Genomic DNA, 19,051 nt, shown 5'->3' with positions numbered 1-19,051 from the left:
GAGCATCAGGGCAAAACTCTAGAGAAATTTGGGACTGAGGTCCCAGATGTCCTATCTCAGTGGGGCAGAGGAATTCAAGACAGGACACAGTATGTGATTTTTCTTTCTACTTTCTCCTCGATACCACATTAACAATATGTTCATTCAGGACTCAGATTTATTCCAAAAAACCCAAACTGACTAATTTTCCCAAGGAATGTAGACTTTCCGTAATTTCCATCTACCACTCCCACCTCTCTGGGGAGGTAGAGAAAGATGGGAAAGAATATAGAAATTGTCTGAGATCTTGAAGTTGGCTACAAGAAAACCCTAGGCAACAAAGCAAACATGAGCAAAATCTCTCCCACAGTTGTCATATCAATATGAATTTATCTATTTTATATTCACTTATAAGGCTCAACATGGCAGTTCTCTCAGCTACCAGGCCCCAGGTGGCTAAGAGGTGGGGTGGTAAGTGAACACACGTATTTGAACACATGCCTGCCTTGATGTCTCCCTGGGACCTGATTCCTCCTACAGGGCCTGCTCAGATTTCGGGCCCATCCACTATGTGCCACCCTGGAGTACACAGTCCGATGGCCATCAGTGTTCATCCTGCACAAGCCATACTCTTGCAGGTAGGTAAAGGGCATGCATGCTTGGCCTCTTGCCCTGTGAGGAGGGCAACACATATATCAATATCCTCATTCAAAGAGTGAGGCCCAGAGAGGCTAAGTGATTGGTCACATCCAGCTGGCAGGAATAGAGCTAGGTCAAAATTCAGCTTTCTTAACTTTAAGCTCAGTCACCTTGCCATGCTGCCTGCTGCCTCCCAAGCTGGCAATGAATACTGTTTTAAGGGGTCATCCTAGAGTAAGGGCACAAGTTGGGGAATCTTTTTGCACAATTCCCTGTTTACTCAACATATGCAAACATGAATATGTGTTCAATGAATTCAAGTTAAGGTATCACTTTCAGAGGCAATTGAGAAAATGACTCTCAAAACTAGAGCAGAGGATGAGACCTCTAGGCTTATGAATTCAGGAGTCAAGGAGTCAGATCTTTAGGTCGAGTCCTGACAAAGTGTTAACTGTCCTCTGCTCCACAGTACCTTCCTTCAAGACCTTCTCCTTGCTCACATTGCTAGCTCAAGTAGAAATCAATCAAATAATTAATTTTATTTATTTCATTAATAAAAGGTAGATTAGTAGATGTAGAAAGAAGAGTTACAGCCACGAGAATACACTGCTTCACAACCTAAGTGGTAAGGAAAAGTAGTGTTATGGGCTGAAAAATGGTCCCCAATCTGGAACCTAAGTGTAACCTTATATGGAAAGAGCATCTTTGCAAATGTGATTAAGTTCAGGATCTTGAGATGGGAGATTATCCTAGATTATCTGGGTGGGACAAAATGCAATCACATGTATCGCTTTAAGAGGGAGGCAGAAAGAGAATGACACAGTCATACAGAGGAGAAGGCAATGTGACCATGGAGGCAGACACCTGTGTGAGGTAGCCCTAAGCCAAGGACTGCTGGAAGCTTTAGATTAGAAGCTGTGAGAGACAAAGAACAGATTCTCCCCTGGAGCCTCTGGAAGGACTGTAGCGCTGCTGACACCTTGATTTTGACCTGGAGATATGAATTTTGGACTTTTGGTCTCCAGAACTGTGATGGAATAAATCTGGGTTGTTTTAAACCACTCAGGTCATGACAATTTGTCACAGCAATCGTAGGAAATACAACTACAAAGCTCTACAAAGGGGCATTAAGGAAGACCTGGGTAAATGGAAAAACCTGCCTTGTTCCTAGATAGGAAAATCCAATATTGAAAATACACCAATTACCCATAAATTGATCTATAAATTCAATAAAATCTCAATAAAAATTCTAAAAGGATTTTCAGAACTGGATAAAACTATTCAAAAGGTCATCTAGAAGAATAAGCACATGGCAAGAATATTCAGAAAAAAGAGCCATGAGGACAAACTCTTCCTACCAGCTAGGGAAGCATATTATAAAGTTCCTGTACAGGGGAAAAACAGATCAATTGATTAGAGGAGAAAGTCCAAAAATACACCCACGTATATAAGCAAGTTTAGTATATGATATAGGTGCTATTTCAAATCAGTGTTGAAAGGATGGTGATAGCTATTTAGAAAAGTATAGAGTCACATGTCTACCTCACTCCTTACACTAAAATAAACTCCAGGTGTGTCAAAGACTTAAATGTTAAATATGAAGCCATAAAAGTACAAGAAGAACACATGGAGCTCTTCTCATTATAGAAATTATCATCTTGGGTTAGGAAAGGTTTTTCTAAACATGACAGAAAACCTTGAAGTCATAGAGAAAAAGGTTATGAATTTGATTGTATATCAATGGAAACCTTCTACGTGGAATAGTGCCATAAACAAAATCATATATATATCAATGTGAGACAAATATTTGCAACAGATCTGACACAGGCTTTACAGCCCTCTCTACAATGAGCTCTTACAAATCCATAATGAAAAGAGCAAACATCCCAATAGAAAAATAGGCAAAGGCCCTGAGTAGACTGTTCCCCAACAGAATAAATATAGATGGCCAATAAATACGTGGAAAGATGCTATCAATCATAGTCAAAGCAATGCCAAGAAAGGATGTTGTTTTTCACCAAATTGCCAAAGATTTAAAAGATTGACTAAACTGGTGAAGGTCTTGCACTTCTGGTAAAGAGTGTAAAATAATATATTTTGTGAGCTGTTTGGCAATGTGTATTAACATGTACAATGTGCACAGCCTTTGACTCAGCAAGCCTGTTTTGAGGAGTTGACAAGTAGTGACATGGAAAGATATGCATGATGCAGAGTGGAGATAAAGTGCTTTATAGAATGGCTTATTTATGATGTGTAGACAGCAGCTTGGAGAATGTTCACCAAATGTTAACAATAGTTATCCTTGGGAAAAGAGATTTGGGTGTGATTTTAATTTTTCTTTGTACTTTCAGTATTGTTTGCAGTTTCAAAATGGGCATGTGTCATTTTTTTCTGCAAAAACACTACAGCTATTTTCAAAAAAAGAAATGCAGAAGATGAAACATTAACATAGATCCCTGTAACAAAAGCAGTCATTTGTTTACGAACCAACATGGAAGGAGAAGGTATAACACTGAGAATAGAAGCTTCTCTCACGTCCCCCACTTCCTCGCTGGGTTGTTTTGGCAACTGAAAGGATAGGGATGGAACATACCCTCTTAGAGTCCCTGCAAGAGTTAAAGGTGAAAATACATGGCAAATAGCAAGACTCAAGAGAAAATGGCCTTATCATCATCATTTACTCATGAAAACATAAGAACCCTTCTCACCGTGGCTGAACAATGGCCCCCCAATGCTGTCCATGTTCTAATCCTTAGAACCTGGAAAGATGTTACCTGACATGGCAAAAGGGACTTTGCAAATGTGATTGACTTGAGGATCTTGATATGGAGAAATCATCCTGGATTTTCTGGATTGGCCTTAAATGTAATCATGTGGTCCTCGTAAGAGGGATGCAGGAAGGTCGGCATCAGAGAAGGAGATATGATGAAAGAAGCAGAAGTGGAGTGATGTGGGGCCACGAGCCAAGGAATGTGGGCACCTCTAGGAGCTAGAAAAGGCAAAGAAATGGATTCTTCCCTAGAGCCTCCAGAAGGAACGCAATCCTGCCAAACCCTTTCTGCCTTCTGACCTCTAGAAATGTAAGATGATAAGTTTGTGTTGCTTTAAACCACTAAGTTTGTGGTCACTTGTTTCAGAAACTATAGGAAGCTAGTACACCGTTTAAAGTGAAAGAAGTCACTTTCCCTTGTCTCATGTACTTGTCTTAGGCTTCCTTCCACATGCCAAGCTCTTGAGGGAAGGGGCTGTTGGGTTCATCTTATACTCCCCAAAGCCCAGCAGAGAACCTGGTCCTGAGAGGAACTTTCCATCCATTCTCTTCATTCTGTGCTGGGGCCAATGACCCATACCAACTTTTCCCAGTTCTGTTCACACAGCCTCCTGATGGGCCTCCTGGACTCACTGCCTCCTTTTCAGCACCATCGTTCACACAGTCCCCAACGTGACTTAACATGCCAAGTCTGCCAAGGTCACCCTTCTGCTTTGAAATATCAATGACTCCCCATCACCTATAGGATGAAATCCAGAGCCATAATCTGTTCCATCCCCACCTACTTCGGTCCTCTGCAATTTGCTGCCACCTACTTTACTACCGTGGCCATCCCAAACTTTCTGCTCTTCCCCTCTGCTTGGTAAATTCTCACATCCTTTCTGTCTGGCATTCCCAGCCATCCTCCAAATGTCATCTCCTCTGGAAAAGCTTTCCCCAATCCCTTCCAGCAGAAACTGAGGGTCCCTACAACCCTCTCTTGGAGTATGTTTCCTGACTCTATCACAGGCAATGGTTCTGTGTCTTCCCCCATGTTACCATGAGCCACTGGTGGGAAAGGACCATGGTTGATCTCATTTCTGCATCCCCAGAACAGCAACTCGGCAAATGCCCTCTATTTGGCCAACTGCTAAATCAGTGTTGGTCAAGAGGGATTATTTAATTTTTTTTATTTATTTATGAAAGTCACAGAGAGAGAGAGAGAGAGAGAGGCAGAGACATAGGCAGAGGGAGAAGCAGGCTCCATGCACCGGGAGCCCGATGTGGGATTCGATCCGGGGTCTCCAGGATTGCGCCCTGGGCCAAAGGCAGGCGCCAAACCGCTGTGCCACCCAGGGATCCCAAGAGGGGTTATTTAGCACGTATGGATCCCTGACACATTTTAACTTCACTTGGCATCAGGAAACGTATCACATTCTTTTCCATTGCCTCTCCAGAACCAGGCTTTAGGGGCTCGTGGATTTATTTGACAGGATGCCCAGCTCCTGCATGATTCTGTTTATTGATCTTAGGCTACAATCATTACATCTGTTACCCAGCTTTGGACAAGTGCCTTTAATAGTCCTTCTCTTTCCTCTCAGATCTGTCAGCCACAGAAATGTTGTTCTTTCCTTCTCTTTGCTTAGTCCAGGCCATACTGATCATTTGCCCACCGCTTTGCAAGTCCCCAAATCTCCTATGTGATTCCATGGAGGGCTTCGGAAAAAGAGCTATAACACCAAGAAAGATGGCATGCCCAGCACCTAGCACAGTACCTGGCACACCGTGAGCACCTTTACACAAATGTCTATAGCAGCAATTCTCAAATGTAAGCATGCATCAGAATCATCCAAGGGTTTGTTACAACAGAAACTGCTGGGTGCCACCCCCAGAGATTCTGATTCAGTAAGTCTAGGGTTGGGGATGAGAATTTGCATTTCTAACAAGTTTCCAGGTGATGGTCATGCTGCTGGTTTAGGTACCACATTTTGAGAACCACAGGTCTTTGGAAAGTGTGTAAATGAGTAAATGAAAGGGAACTTGTGAAATTAGTCACTATACCCTGGGGACTGTAGAACTCCTATTAGTGGGCAAGGAATGCACATGGATCCTTCAGGTGAGAGGTAGTTCACATGTTAGAGAATGGGATCTTGAGGAATGCACATGGGACAGGGAGCGTGGGGGGGATGCATAAAGAATGAAGGGCAGGCTAAGGGACAATATAAAGACACTGAGTGACTGTGTGTGAGTAAATTGGCATCCTATATCCAATGCATCTGGCGATGTTTCACCAACTCTTATAGATTAGCTACTTGGTTACCTGTTCCTTAATCAGCTCTAGCCACAAATTAAGGAGTCTGCAGAGCAAAAGAGGATCTAGGCAAGAAAAAGATAAATAAAGATAAATGCTAGTAAGAAGGTGACATACGGGGGCTGCTGGATTAGGTGAGCTAGATCTAGCATCTTAGAGATCTTTTAATGCAGGAAGAGCATAATAGATGCAGAAACTTGCATAATTTCTAATGGGTTCTTTTTCATATCTAGTCGTTCTTATTTCATTTATGCCTTGTTTGGTATATGGGTTTTTTTGTTTTTGTTGTTTTTTTTTTTAATGGGTGTTATTTCTTCATCTCTTTGAGCATCCTAAGCATATCTTTTATTGAGTCATTTTCAGGCTGTACTATTATTCTCATTTTGTCAGGAGCAAATTCATCTCCTGAGGGTTGGTTCATTTTTTATTTATTTTTTGTATATTATTTTATTAGAGTTCGATTTGCCAACATATAGTATAATACTCAGTGCTTATCCCGTCAAGTGCCCCCTCAGTGCCCGTCACCCAGTCACCCCAGCCCCCCACCCGCCTCCCCTTCGACTACCCCTTGTTCGTTTCCCAGAGTTAGGAGTCTCTCATTTTCTGTCACCATCTCTGATATTTCCCACTCATTTTTCTCTCCTTTCCCTTATAATCCCTTTCACTATTTTTTTTATATTCCCCGTATGAGTGAAACCATATAATGTTTGTCCTTCTCTGATTGACTTACTTCACTCAGCGTAATACCCTTCAGTTCCATCCACGTCAAAGCAAATGATGGGTATTCGTCATTTCTAATGGCTGAATAATGTTGTTTTTGTTTTTTTAGTTAACACTTATAGTATAGGTTTCCTCATGTGTTTTGAAATTTTGGCTTATCTCATGTAGTTGTGCATTTCCTTCTTTCTCTGTCCACATCGTTTCCTGCTTAGCAGTCTCGCTAATACCTCCATCTAGCACCCTAGGGCCCCAGTCGAGAATTGGGTCTTAAGTTTGTGGGTCAAGGCCTCCATGCTTCTGTGATTTGGGGAATGCCACCAGGTTTACATGCAGCTTGAACCAAGTCCTGTGTTTGTTTCATCCTACATCCTTAGGTTTGCAGCTGGATGTGAACCATAGCTCCAGTCAGAGTGTGGTTGTAACATTTATAAACCCTTCTATGAATGGGGAAGCACCACACCAAGATCTGATTTCAAGCAGTAAAACCCAGTCTCCTCATTACCCTGTAAGAGCAGAATATTTGATTGTCTCCATGTCTAGATCCAGACCTCAGCTGCCTGTGGCTTCATTCCCATCTAATAGATACGTTTATGTTCCATTTTTGGTCCATTGAGATATTTATTTTACTTTTTTAGTGCACCTGTGCCTTTTAAATTGTCTCTTTATAGTATATACTTGCCATGTTTTGGTGGAGGTGTCTCAAAGTTGTAAACTTAAAAGCCATCCTAACTAGTGGTCCAATTTGGTTTAACTCTCAGGAATCCTTTGCTAGTATTGTTTGGACTCAGCACTGATTTGCAAAAGGCTGTATTAGTTTCCTAGACACAATGTCACAAGCTGGGCAGCATAAAACAACAGAAATTTATTCTTTTACATTTCTGGAAACTAGAAATCTTAAATCAGGGCATCAGCAGGATCATGGTCTCTTTGAAGGCTGTAGAAGAGGATCATTCCTTGACTCTTCCTAGCTTTTGGTGGCTGCTGGCAATCCTATATCTGGGTGTCTGTTTTCTCTCTCTCTCTTTTTTAAAAAAGATTCTATTTATTTATTCATGAGAGAAAGAGAGAGAAAGAGGCAGAGACACAGGCAGAGGAAGAAACAGGCTCTCCACAGGAGCCCAATGTGGGACTCGATCCTGGATGCCGGGATCATGCCCTGAGTCAAAGGCAGATGCTCTACCGCTGAGCCACCTGGGTGTCCCTCTGTTTTCTCTTCTTAGAAGGGCACCAGTTATTGGAGTAGGGTCTACCCTAATCTAGTACGATCTCATCTTAACTGATTACATTTGCAAAGACCCTATTTCCAAATAAGACCACATTCACACATTTAGGCAGACATGAATTTTGAGAGGACACTATTGAATCCACTACATTAAGCTATTGGCCTAGTGGCCAGTCCTGCTCCTGACTGAGGCAAGAAGGTACTTAGTTTACCTCCCTATTCTCATATCTAGCTAAGGCAATTTTGACTTCCTCATTAAGTGCTATATTCAAATATTGGATTGAGGGACACCTGGGTGGCTCAGTGGTTGAGTGTCTTCCTTCGGCTCAGGTTGTGATACCAGGGTCTTGGGATCGAGTCCCGCAGCGGGCTCCCTGCAGGGAGCCTGCTTCTCCCTCTGCCTATGTCTCTGCCTCTCTCTGTGTGTCTCTCATGAATAAATAAATAAGATCTTTAAAAAAAACAAATATTGGATTGAATTAAGGAATGAGAAGTCATCACTCAACCTTGCTTCAGTCAGCATTGCAGTACACTGTCCTCTTAACAGTGGATCAGTAGTAAATCCCCATGAAAGAAAGATGGCAAAGGATTTCTTCCCCTTGTACCCTAACACTCTCAAGTCTTGAGCAAAGTGCTCAGGTCCAAAAGGATAGGCCCAGCTCTTTCTAGAGGTAATCTGGAAATTCAGTTGGCAAAGGAAGTCCAGGAATATCTCATGTATCTAGCATCGTTATACTTTTCATTCCTGCAATAAACAATCCAAATGGCTAAACTTCTTGCATTTGAACCTGCTTTGCACTGTATTGCTGCTTCCATCCTCACTGTCAGTGGCCATTTCTAATGTCTGTCAGCCTCATCTCTAGTAGCTCTGGTCCTCTCTTTCTAATGTGCTGCTTCTATGTGCTACAGGCAGAAAGACTTGGCAGCAGAGCTTGTTAGACATGTGAGTGTAAGAGAGACAGACTGTGTGCAGAGCCTGCAGGGCTCTCTGGCAAAGAAAGGGCAGGAGACGTAGGATTATTTCAGCTCTTCAGAGGCCTTTCTGAGGTTGATAACTTTGATTCTCTTAGGTGACCTTGGAATAACAGAAGTGTCACTGCATGATGTAGACCCTACTCTTTGCAATCTACAGGATTCACAGGTTTTAAGTTTGGACCTAGGCTCCTATTTGTGCCATTGGAGGTTTAGAAAGGGCAGAGTGGTGAGGCTGAGGTCAGCTCACAGCTTAGGCTCTTCCTACTTCCTGCCTTACCCAGTGGTTTCCTCTCAGTTACCTAGGGCAGAGCAAGGCTCCAGGTACTGGACCCCAAGCATCACAGCAAGAAAGTTCTAGGGGATACCACAGGCAGGACGGCAAGGGCCTTCGAACCAGTCAGACCTAGGTTCTAATCCCCACTCTGACCACTTATTAGCCTTATGACTTGGGAAAGTAACTTAATCTCTCTGGTCTTTTTTTTTAAGATTTTATTTATTTATTCATGATAGACAGAGAGAGAGAGAGAGAGAGAGAGAGAGAGAGAGAGAGAGAGAGAGAGAGAGAGAAGCAGGCTCCATGCAGGGAATCTGACGTGGGACTTGATCCTGGGATTCCAGGATCACACCCTGGGCCAAAGGCAGGCGCTAAACCGCTGAGCCACCCAGGGATCCCCAATCTCTCTGGTCTTGATTTAAATATCTGCAAAATGAGAATAATAAATCTGTACCTTGCATGGATGCTTTTTGGATATAATTAAGACAAAGCGATAAAAGCATTTAGCATATTATAGACACTCAATGCTAGCCTAGTATTCATATTATTGGATGTCAGTCTTTTAAATAAAAACATTTTATTGTGATAAGAACACTTATAATGAGATCTATCTTCTCAACAAAGTTTTAAGTGTATAATGTATTATTGTTGACTACAGGTACAATGTTGTACAGTAGATTTCTAAAGCTTAATCGTCTTGCTTAACTGAAACTTTAAGCCCCTTGATCGGTAGCTCCCTATTTATTCCTCTCTTCAGTCCTGGCAATCACTATTCAATCCTTTGATTCTATGAATTTAACTATTTCAGATACTTCACATAATTGGAATCATGCAGTATTTTTTTTCTTTTTTTTTAAGATTTTATTTATTTATTCATGAGAGACACAGAGAGAGGCAGAGACATAGGCAAAGGGAGAAGTAGGCTACATGCAGGGAGCCCGATGTGAGACTCGATCCCGCAACTCCGGGATCACACCTTGAGCAGAAGGCAGACGCTCAATCACTGAGCCACCCAGGCGTCCCAGTATTTGTTTTTTTTGTTTTTTTTTTTTTTTCTGTTACTGCTTTATTTCACTTTTAGCATAATGCCTTCAAGGTTCATCTATGTAGTTACATATTGGAGAATTTCCTTCTTTTTAAAGGCTGAATAGTATTCTGCTGTATGCATATGCATTTTCATTATCCATTCGTCAGTGGACATTTAGGTTGTTCCCACCTCTTAGCGATTATGAATATTGCTGCAATGAACAAGGCAGTGCTAATATCTTCTTGAGATCTTGGTTTCAATTTTTTGGATAAATGCCCAGAAGTGGGATTGCTAAATCATATGATAGTTCTTTTTTAAATTTCTTGAGAAACCTATACTGTTTTCCATAGCAGCTGTACCATTTTGCATTCCCACCAACAGTATGCAAGACTTCCAATTTCTCCACCTCCTTGCCAACATTCACTGTCTTTAGCTTTCTTGATAAAAGCCATCCTAACAGGTGCAAAGTGATATCTCATTGTGATTTTGATTTGCATTTTCATGATGATTAGTGATGTTGAGCATTTTTCATATACCTGTTGGCCATTTGTATGTCTTCCTTTGAAAAATGTCCTTTCAAGTCCTTAGCCCATTTTTAAATAGTTATTAGGGTGTTTGTTGTTGTCTGTTTTGTTTTATTTTGTTTTGCTATTGAGTTGTGGAGGTTTTTTACATATTTTGGAGACTAATCTGTCAGAGGTACAGTTTGCAAATGCTTTCTTCTATTTTGTTGCTTGTCTTTTCACTCTGTTGATTGTTTCATCTGATGCACAGAAGCTTTCTTGTTTGATGTAGTCTCATTTGTTTATTTTTGGCATTGTTGCCTGTGCTTTTGGTGTCATATTCATGAAATCACTGTCAAGACCAATGAAGCTTTCCCCCTATGTTATCTTATAAAAGTTTTACAGTTTCAAGTTAAGTCTGTAACCCATTTTGAGTTGATTTTCATGTATGTGTAATACCGGGGTCAGTTTCTTTTCTTTTTTTTTTTTTTAATTGGTGCTCAATTTGCCAACATATAGAATAACACCCAGTGTTCATCCCGTCAAGTGCCCACCTCAGTGCCCGTCACCGAGTCACCCCCACCCCCCGCCCGCCTCCCCTTCCACCAACCCTAGTTCATTTCCCAGAGTTAGGAGTCTTTCATGTTCTGTCTCCCTCTCTGATATTTCCCACTCATTTTTTCTCCTTTCCTCTTTATTCCATTTCACTAATTTTTATATTCCCCAAATGAATGAGACCATATAATGTTTGTCCTTCTCCGATTGACTCATTTCACTCAGCATAATACCCTCCAGTTCCATCCACGTTGAAGCAAATGGTGGGTATTTGTCGTTTCTAATGGCTGAGTAATATTTCATTGTATACATAAACCACATCTTCTTTATCCATTCATCTTTCGATGGACACCGAGGCTCCTTCCACAGTTTGGCTATTGTGGACATTGCTGCTAGAAACATCGGGGTGCAGGTGTCTTGGCGTTTCATTGCATCTGTATCTTTGGGGTAAATCCCCAGCAGTGCAATTGCTGGGTCATAGGGCAGGTCTATTTTTAACTCTTTAAGGAACCTGCACACAGTTTTCCAGAGTGGCTGCGCCAGTTCACATTCCCACCAACAGTGCAGGAGGGTTCCCCTTTCTCCAAATCCTCTCCAACATTTGTGGTTTCCTTCTTTGTTAATTTTCCCCATTCTCACTGGTGTGAGGTGGGATCTCATTGTGGTTTTGATTTGTCTTCCCTGATGGCAAGTGATGCGGGGCATTTTCTCATGTGCTTGTTGACCATGTCTATGCCTTCCTCTGTGATATTTCTGTTTATTTCTTTTTAAAAAAGTAATCTCAATGCCCAACAAGGGGTTTAAACTAACAACCCCAAGATTGAGTCACATGCTCTACCAACTGAGTCAGCCTGCTACCCCTAATTTTTTTCAATGCATTGTAGTTTTCAGTATACAAGTCTTTTACTTCCTTAGTTAAGTTTATTCCTAAGTATTTTATTATTTGTGATGCTATTGGAAATGGAATGTTTTACTAGTTTTCTTTTCAGATAGTTCAGTGTTGGTATATATAAATTCAACTAATTCTTGTATGTTGATTTTGTGTCCTGCAACTTTATTGAATTTGCTCATTAGTTTATAACAGTTTTTTTTATTTTATGGAGTCATCAGGGTTTTCTGTATATGAGATCAAACATCTGAGAATAAGGACACTTTTACTTCTTCCTTTCTATTTGGATGCCTTTTTGTTGTTGTTGCCTAATTAAATGGCTGGGACTTCCAGTACTACACTAAATAGAAAGGCAAGAGTGGACACCTTTGTCTTGTTCCTGGTCTTAGAGGAAATCTTTCCATTTTTCACCATTGAGTATGATGTTTTAGCTGTGGGTTTTTCATATATAGTCTTTATTATATTGAAGTACTTTTCTTCTATTCCAGTTTATTGAGAGCTTTTCTCATGAAAGGGGGTTGAATTTTCTCAAATGTTTTTCCTGCCTGTGTTGAGATGATCATGTGATTTTTATACTTTATTCTGCTACTGTGTTGTACTACAATATTTGATTTTCATATGTTGAACCATCCTTATATCCTAGGGATAAATCCCACTTGATCATGGTGTATGATCCTTTTAACGTGCTGCTGAATTTGAGTTGCTAGTATTTTGCTGAAGATTTTTGCATTTATATCCATCAGGCATATTGGCCTGTTATTTTCTTAAGATGTGTTTGTCTGGCTTTGGTATCATGATAATTATGCCTCATAAAATGGGTTTGGAAATGTTCTCACCTCTTCCATTTCTCAGAAGAGTTTAAGAAGAATTGGCATTAATTCTTCAAATATTTGGTAGAATCCACCAGTAAAACAATCTGCTCCTGACCTTGTCTTTGTTGGGAGGTTTTAAATTACCAGTTCAATCTCCATACTAGTTACAAATCTGTTCAGACTTTCTGTTTCTTCATGATAGAGTCTTGATAGGTTGTGTGTTTCTAGGAATTTATTCATTTCTTCCAGGTTATCCAGTTTGTTGACATTTAACTGTTCATAGTAGTTTCTTATGATCTTTTGTATTTCTGTGACATCAGTTGTAATATCTCTTCTTATATTTCTAATTGTTTTTATTTACTTCTTTCCTTTTTTCTTAGTCTGGCTAAGGGTTTGTTAGTTTCATTTATCTTTTCAAAAAAACTCAACTCAGTTTTGTTGATGTTTGCTTTTTTTTCTATTTTCTATTTCATTGATTTCTGCTATAATCTGTATTATTTCATTCCTTACGCTAACTTTAGGCTTAGTTTGTTTTTCCTTTTATAGATCCTTGAGGTATAAAGTTGTTTACCTGATACCTTGCACTTTTTAAAATGTAAGCATTTATTGCTATGAACTTCTCTCTTAGTACTGCTTTTGTTGCATCCCATAAGTTTTGGTATATTGTGGTTCTGTTTTCATTTGCCTTGAGATATTTTCTAATTTACTTTTGACTTGTTTCTTTCACGCAATGCTTTTTCAGAAGCATACTGTTTAACTTCCACATATTTGTGAATTTTCCAGTTTTCTTTCTGCTATTGATTTCTAGTTTCATTCCATTGTGGTCAGAAGAGATATTTGGTATGACTTCACTCTTTTTAAATTTGTTAAGACTTGCTTTGTGATCTAACATGTGATCTATCCTAGAGAAAGATCTGCATGTGTTTGAGAAAAATGTTTATTCTGCTGCTTTTGGGTGAAATGTTCTGTATATATCTGTTAGGTCCATTTGATCTATAGCGTTGCTCAAAGTCTCTGTTAACTTATTTGTCTTCTATCTGGATGGTCTATTATTGAAGGTGAGGTACTGAAGTCTTTTACTATTATTGTATTGTTGTTTATTTCTCCCTTTAGTTATATCAATGTCTGCTATCCATATTTAGGTGCTTTGATGTGGGTACATATAATTTATAATTATATCTTCTTGGCAGTTAAATCCTTTTGTCACTATATAATATCTTTCTTTATCTCTTATAACAGATTTACTTTAAAGTCTATTTTGCCTTATGTAAGTATAGACACTCCTGCTCTCTTTTGGTTACCATTTGCATGGAATACCTTTTCCCATACCTTCACTTTCAGCTTATGTGTGTCTTTAAATATAAAGTGAGTTTCTCGTTGAATGCATATAGTTGGGTCTTATTTTTCTTATCCATTTTAGCCACTCTATGTCTTTTTTTTCCACTCTGTCTTTTAATTGCAGTTTAATCCTCTTACATTTAATGTAATTATTGATAGGGAAGATTCATTGTTGCCATTCTGCTCATTGTTTTCTGTTAGTCTTGGAGTTCATCTATCCTTTCCTCTCTTGCTGTCTTCCTTTGTGCTTTATTGATTTTTTTGCATTGATATGCTTTGATTCCTTTCTTTCTTTTTTTTTTTTAATTTTTTTTTAATTTTTTTTATTTATTTATGATAGTCACAGAGAGAGAGAGAGGCGCAGAGACACAGGCAGAGGGAGAAGCAGGCTCCATGCACAGGGAGCCCGATGTGGGATTTGATCCCGGGTCTCCAGGATCGCGCCCTGGGCCAAAGGCAGGCGCCAAACCGCTGCACCACCCAGGGATCCCCCTTTTCTTTCTTTTTTTGTATAACATCTATAAGTATTTGTGTGTATGTGGTTACCTTGGAGCTTACATAAAATATCTTATAACAGTCTATTTTAAGTGATAACAAGTTCAATTCAATCATATACACTCTACACTTTAATTTCTCACAGTAACACTTTATGTTATTGTTGTCATAATTGAAATCTATTTATATTATGTATTTTAAACATATTTTAGTTATAACTATTTTTAATGCTTTTGTAGTAACCTTTATAATAAAATTAAAAGTGATTTATCTACCACTATTAGAATAATACAGTATTCTGTATCCATCTATATATTTAACGTTACCAATGAGTCTCATACATTCTTATGCTATTATGTTGTTGGTTAGCATCCTTTCATTTCAACTTGAAAAATTCTCTTTAGCATTTCTTGTAAGGCAGGTCTTGTGGTGATGAAGTTTCTCAGCTTTTGCTTATTTGAAAAAATCTTTATCTCTTTTTCATTTTTGAAAGACAGTTTTATGTGGGATAGTTTTGTGTTTCTTAGCAGCTTTTTCCTTCAGGGTTTTGCATAATCATTCCACTCTTTTTTGGGGGCTGCAAGGTTTCTGCTGAAAAATATGTTCATAGCCTAAGGAGTTTCCTTGTATATGACAAGTCACTTTTCTTTGCCTGCTTTCAAAATACTCTCTGTCTTTGTTTTTTGACAATTTGATTATAAAGTGTCTCAGTGTGGATGTTTTGGGGTTCATCTTATTTGTTGTCTTTTGGGCATTTTGGATCTGGATGTCCATTTCCTTCTGCAGAACTGGGATATTTTCAGCTATCTTTAGAATGAACTTTCTCGTCCTTTTTCTCTTCTCTCTCTTCTTCTCTTCTCCTCTTCTTTCTCTTCTCTTCTCTTCTCTTCTCTTCTCTTCTCTTCTCTTCTCTTCTCTTCTCTTCTCTTCTTCTCTTCTCTTCTCTTTCTCTTCTCTTTCCTTTCTGGAACTCCCATAATGTATATATTGCTCTTCTTTATGGTTTCTCATAAGTTCCTTAAGCTTTCATCGTTATTTTTCATTTTTAAAAATCTTATTGCTCCTCTGACTTAATTATTTTCAGTGACTTTTGCTTGAGTTTTCTGTTTCTTCTGCTTGATATAGTCTGCTGTTGAGCCCTGCTAGCAAAATTTTCAGTGCAGTTGTTTTGGGGCTCCATGATTTCATTTAGTACTTTTTTTTATATTTGTTGAAATTCTCACTCTGTTCATGTATTGTTTTCTTGACCTCAGTGCACAGCTTTATGATAATTATTTTGAATTCTTTAAGGTAAATCATATAACTCCATTAGGGTCAGCTTTATCATGTTCCTTTGTTTAAAACATCTTCGCTCAGGGCAGCCCAGGTGGCTCAGCGCTGCCTTTGGCCCAGGGCATGATCTGGAGACGTGAGATTGAGTCCCATGTGAGGCTCCCTGCATGGAGCCTGCTTCTCCCTCTGCCTGCGTCTCTGCCTCTCTCTCTCTTTCTCTCTCTCTCTCTCTCTGTCTCTCATGAGTAAATAATGAAAATCTTTTAAAAAAATAAAAAAATAAAACATCTTTGCTCAATTCTTTATTTTCTTTCACTCTCTGTTGGTGTCTGCACAATAGACAAAGCAAGTACCTCTGCTAGTCTTCACAAACTGGCCTCATACAGAAGACTCTCACCAATCAACCTGGCCAGAGATTCTGGGAACTTCTACTAACTTTTTCCTTCCCCAGGGAGAAGAAAACTATGTTTTTTAACACTCATTCTGCTGAGCCAGGGACTTTGGAACTATGGCATCTACCAGTCTAAACTATCTTCTCCATCTCCCCTAGATGGATAAACTGCACTGGACCTATCAGAGCTCCACATCTGGCAAGACAGAAGTAAGACTCCTAGAGAGTTTCTTTAGAAAATTTGGGGTACTGGATGCAGAAACCTACCTCCTCCTTCCCTTGGAAGAATCTGGATCTTAGGGAGTCTCTTCTTGATCACATGGCAACTGTGCTAGATGCAGGGACTTTGGTAAGAGGGTATCCCATGTCTTCCTACTGGCCTTAGTGAATGTGGTTTTATGTTCACCTAGGGATACAGGAGCTCTTCAGTTAGTTTTTGGATTTCTAACAAAAAAGAATTTATTCATAAATTGTGTTAAACTGGTGTGTTTGTGAGGAGAAGGAGAGCACAGGACTTCCTATTCCATCATCTTACTTACGATACTCTGGATGTTAGTCTTCTGTTCATCCATTTACTCAGCATCAGAAAATGCTTATAGTTTCCTGTCTTTCCCCATCTTTTTAGACACAGTAGCACAAGAGACAAACAGTCTTCTGTTCCTGCTGAGAGATTGCTAATAAGCACTAGTCCTCAGCTCCATGGGATGCAGAATGAGTCAGTCATACAGCTGCAAGCTTTAGGACAGTAGGCAGATGTGACCAGCTTTCCCTCACTTTGCCTCTGGACTCTTTTCTCCAAATACTAAGTTTCTTAGGGCTGTAGGCTAGCAATTCCAAATTGGCAGCTCATCCCTCCAGTGGGCCCAGGGAGCAAGAAACCTCCAAGTTCAACATCTCACAAGTACTGAGACGAAGTGGGCACAATTCTGTATTCTCCACCCTTTGAAAAACTTATTTAAGGTCTTCAGAAGCAGAAGGTAGGTCTTATTTGCTTTTCTTCCTTCTACCCACGTCTTCCTCCTACGTCTTTACCGCCTCAGTCAGGATCTGAGGAAACAGATGGATACGCAGCTACTGCTGCAGAAAGGCCAATGTGAGGGTTCCAATATTGGGTCCATATTGCTATTCAGAATCCAATAGCCATTTACAATAGCATTTTTGATGTTTTCAAAGTAATTTCCTGACTATTTTTTAAATCAAATACCCATTTTAGAGATGAGGAAACTAAGGCATAGAAAGAAGAGCATCCTCGAGTGAGTCAGCAGCTAAAGTGGGGCCAGAGCCCTTGTTTCTTGTCTCTTTGAGCTCTTTGCACACTATTTGGAATGAAAGAGTCAGAAGATGGGGACAAGTATTCCACCACCCCCTAAGTAGTCAACTTGATCTGCCTTGGAGACCCTAGGAACTTAGGACTTCATTCTAAGCAAAGGACTAGCCAGGATGCTGAAGGGGAAAGGCAATGTCTTCATCCTGGTTTTGTCACTCAAGCTCTAGACTCCTGGATAGCATATTTCCTGGGCCCAGCCCACTGCCATGTGTGAAAAGTGATCCTGGAGAGGAGTGTATCCAGGGGGTCAGGAGCAGAGCTAGGGTGAGAAACCAGACCCTTTCCTTCTCTGGGTCACTCACACGGCACTTATACCTTCTACCCTGCTTGGTTACCTTTCTGGGATTCACTTTCCCCATCTGTAAAGTAAATATAACACTTTCATCAATTGTCTTATAGAGACTGTTAGAAGGCTCAGAGGTGATAAGGATAAGTGAGTCATCTTTAATCTATGAAGCAGTATTTGCATCTGACTTTGCTACTCGATCCCATTCATGGAGCAGCTACTTACTGGGAGATAGGTGCCAAGTTAAGTACTGTATGTGAATCATCTCCAACTAGGCCTCAGATGACAAGTGACTTATCCAGTGACATTCAGCTGTTCAGTGGCAGAAATGAGATGAGAGCCTTTTCTCATCAGTCCCAGAGGCCTGAGACTGAGCTGGAGGTCATACTGCTGTGTACATAATGTTGTTAAATTTAACAAATAAAAAAAGGACTCCAGTTGAATTTGAATTTCAAATAAATCATAAACAAATTTTAATGTAAGTATATACATTGAGATATTTAGAACACAGTTATACCAAAAAATTATTTATCTAAAATTCAAATTTAACTGGGCATCGTATATTTTATTCAGCAACCATATGTGTATATGGAATTGGCATTGCAGGAGCAGCAGGTAGGCAGGCTGTCTGTATATTCATTTTGAAGCAAGGGAGTCAGTAGGCCATATGTCAGGGAGACAAGTGATCTTCCCACTAAAGCAAGTCTCTACTGCTGTTCTCAGCTTGGGGGCTACCATAAAACATATACAAACATGATACTTTGGCCTGATAAAAAACCCTCACCTAGACTTAGGGCCCTTCATTTTCCCTTCCTAATTGTTGTTCCCAAGACCCTATTTTCCCTATTCATTAGGACACCTTTGGGGGGTATTTAAAAATATTTTATCGAGGATAAAAAGGATAATTTTAAAATAGGTAAAAGTTTAAATTTTAAGTTGGTAAATTGAACACCAATAAAAAATAAATTTAAAAAAAGTCCATCTAAAGATGAACTAGGAATTTTAAAAAGGGTTGTAACCTGTTTCTGGCCAAGATGAAGTAACAGGGATTGAATTTGCTCTCCTTCCTAAATAATCAACAGATAATATATTTTTGAAAAACCAGTATTTTTCAAGATGCTGGACATCAGGTAATGAAAGACAAAGATAGGAAACGAATGAAGTGAGTGCTACAATTGTCCCAGGTTATTGCCTAGAGAGAGAAATGCCTGGCTGTGGAGCAGGGAGGAAAAAATCCAGTAAAGAGCATGGTGTTTTCTCGGAGGTGAGGAAACAGCTAGGAATCCA

The 19,051-nt window shown here is 39.7% G+C and overlaps 2 long non-coding RNA genes across 3 annotated transcripts in view; both read right to left on the bottom strand.

Moving 5' to 3' along the window:
- LOC102154180 overlaps nucleotides 1–19,051 on the bottom strand; it is a 268,196-nt gene that overhangs the window by 68,327 nt on the left and 180,818 nt on the right. The window lies entirely within an intron of this gene.
- Nucleotides 9,238–18,185, bottom strand: LOC119868538. The gene is made up of 3 exons (XR_005386526.1): nucleotides 16,691–18,185; nucleotides 16,419–16,557; nucleotides 9,238–9,295 (listed from the first exon to the last, which is right to left on the bottom strand). It is a non-coding gene; the product is annotated as an uncharacterized LOC119868538 (long non-coding RNA).

Source organism: Canis lupus, chromosome X (assembly GCF_011100685.1).
Source record: "Canis lupus familiaris isolate Mischka breed German Shepherd chromosome X, alternate assembly UU_Cfam_GSD_1.0, whole genome shotgun sequence".
Lineage (NCBI taxonomy): Eukaryota > Metazoa > Chordata > Mammalia > Carnivora > Canidae > Canis > Canis lupus.
This window is presented reverse-complemented; position numbering and strand designations above follow the sequence as displayed.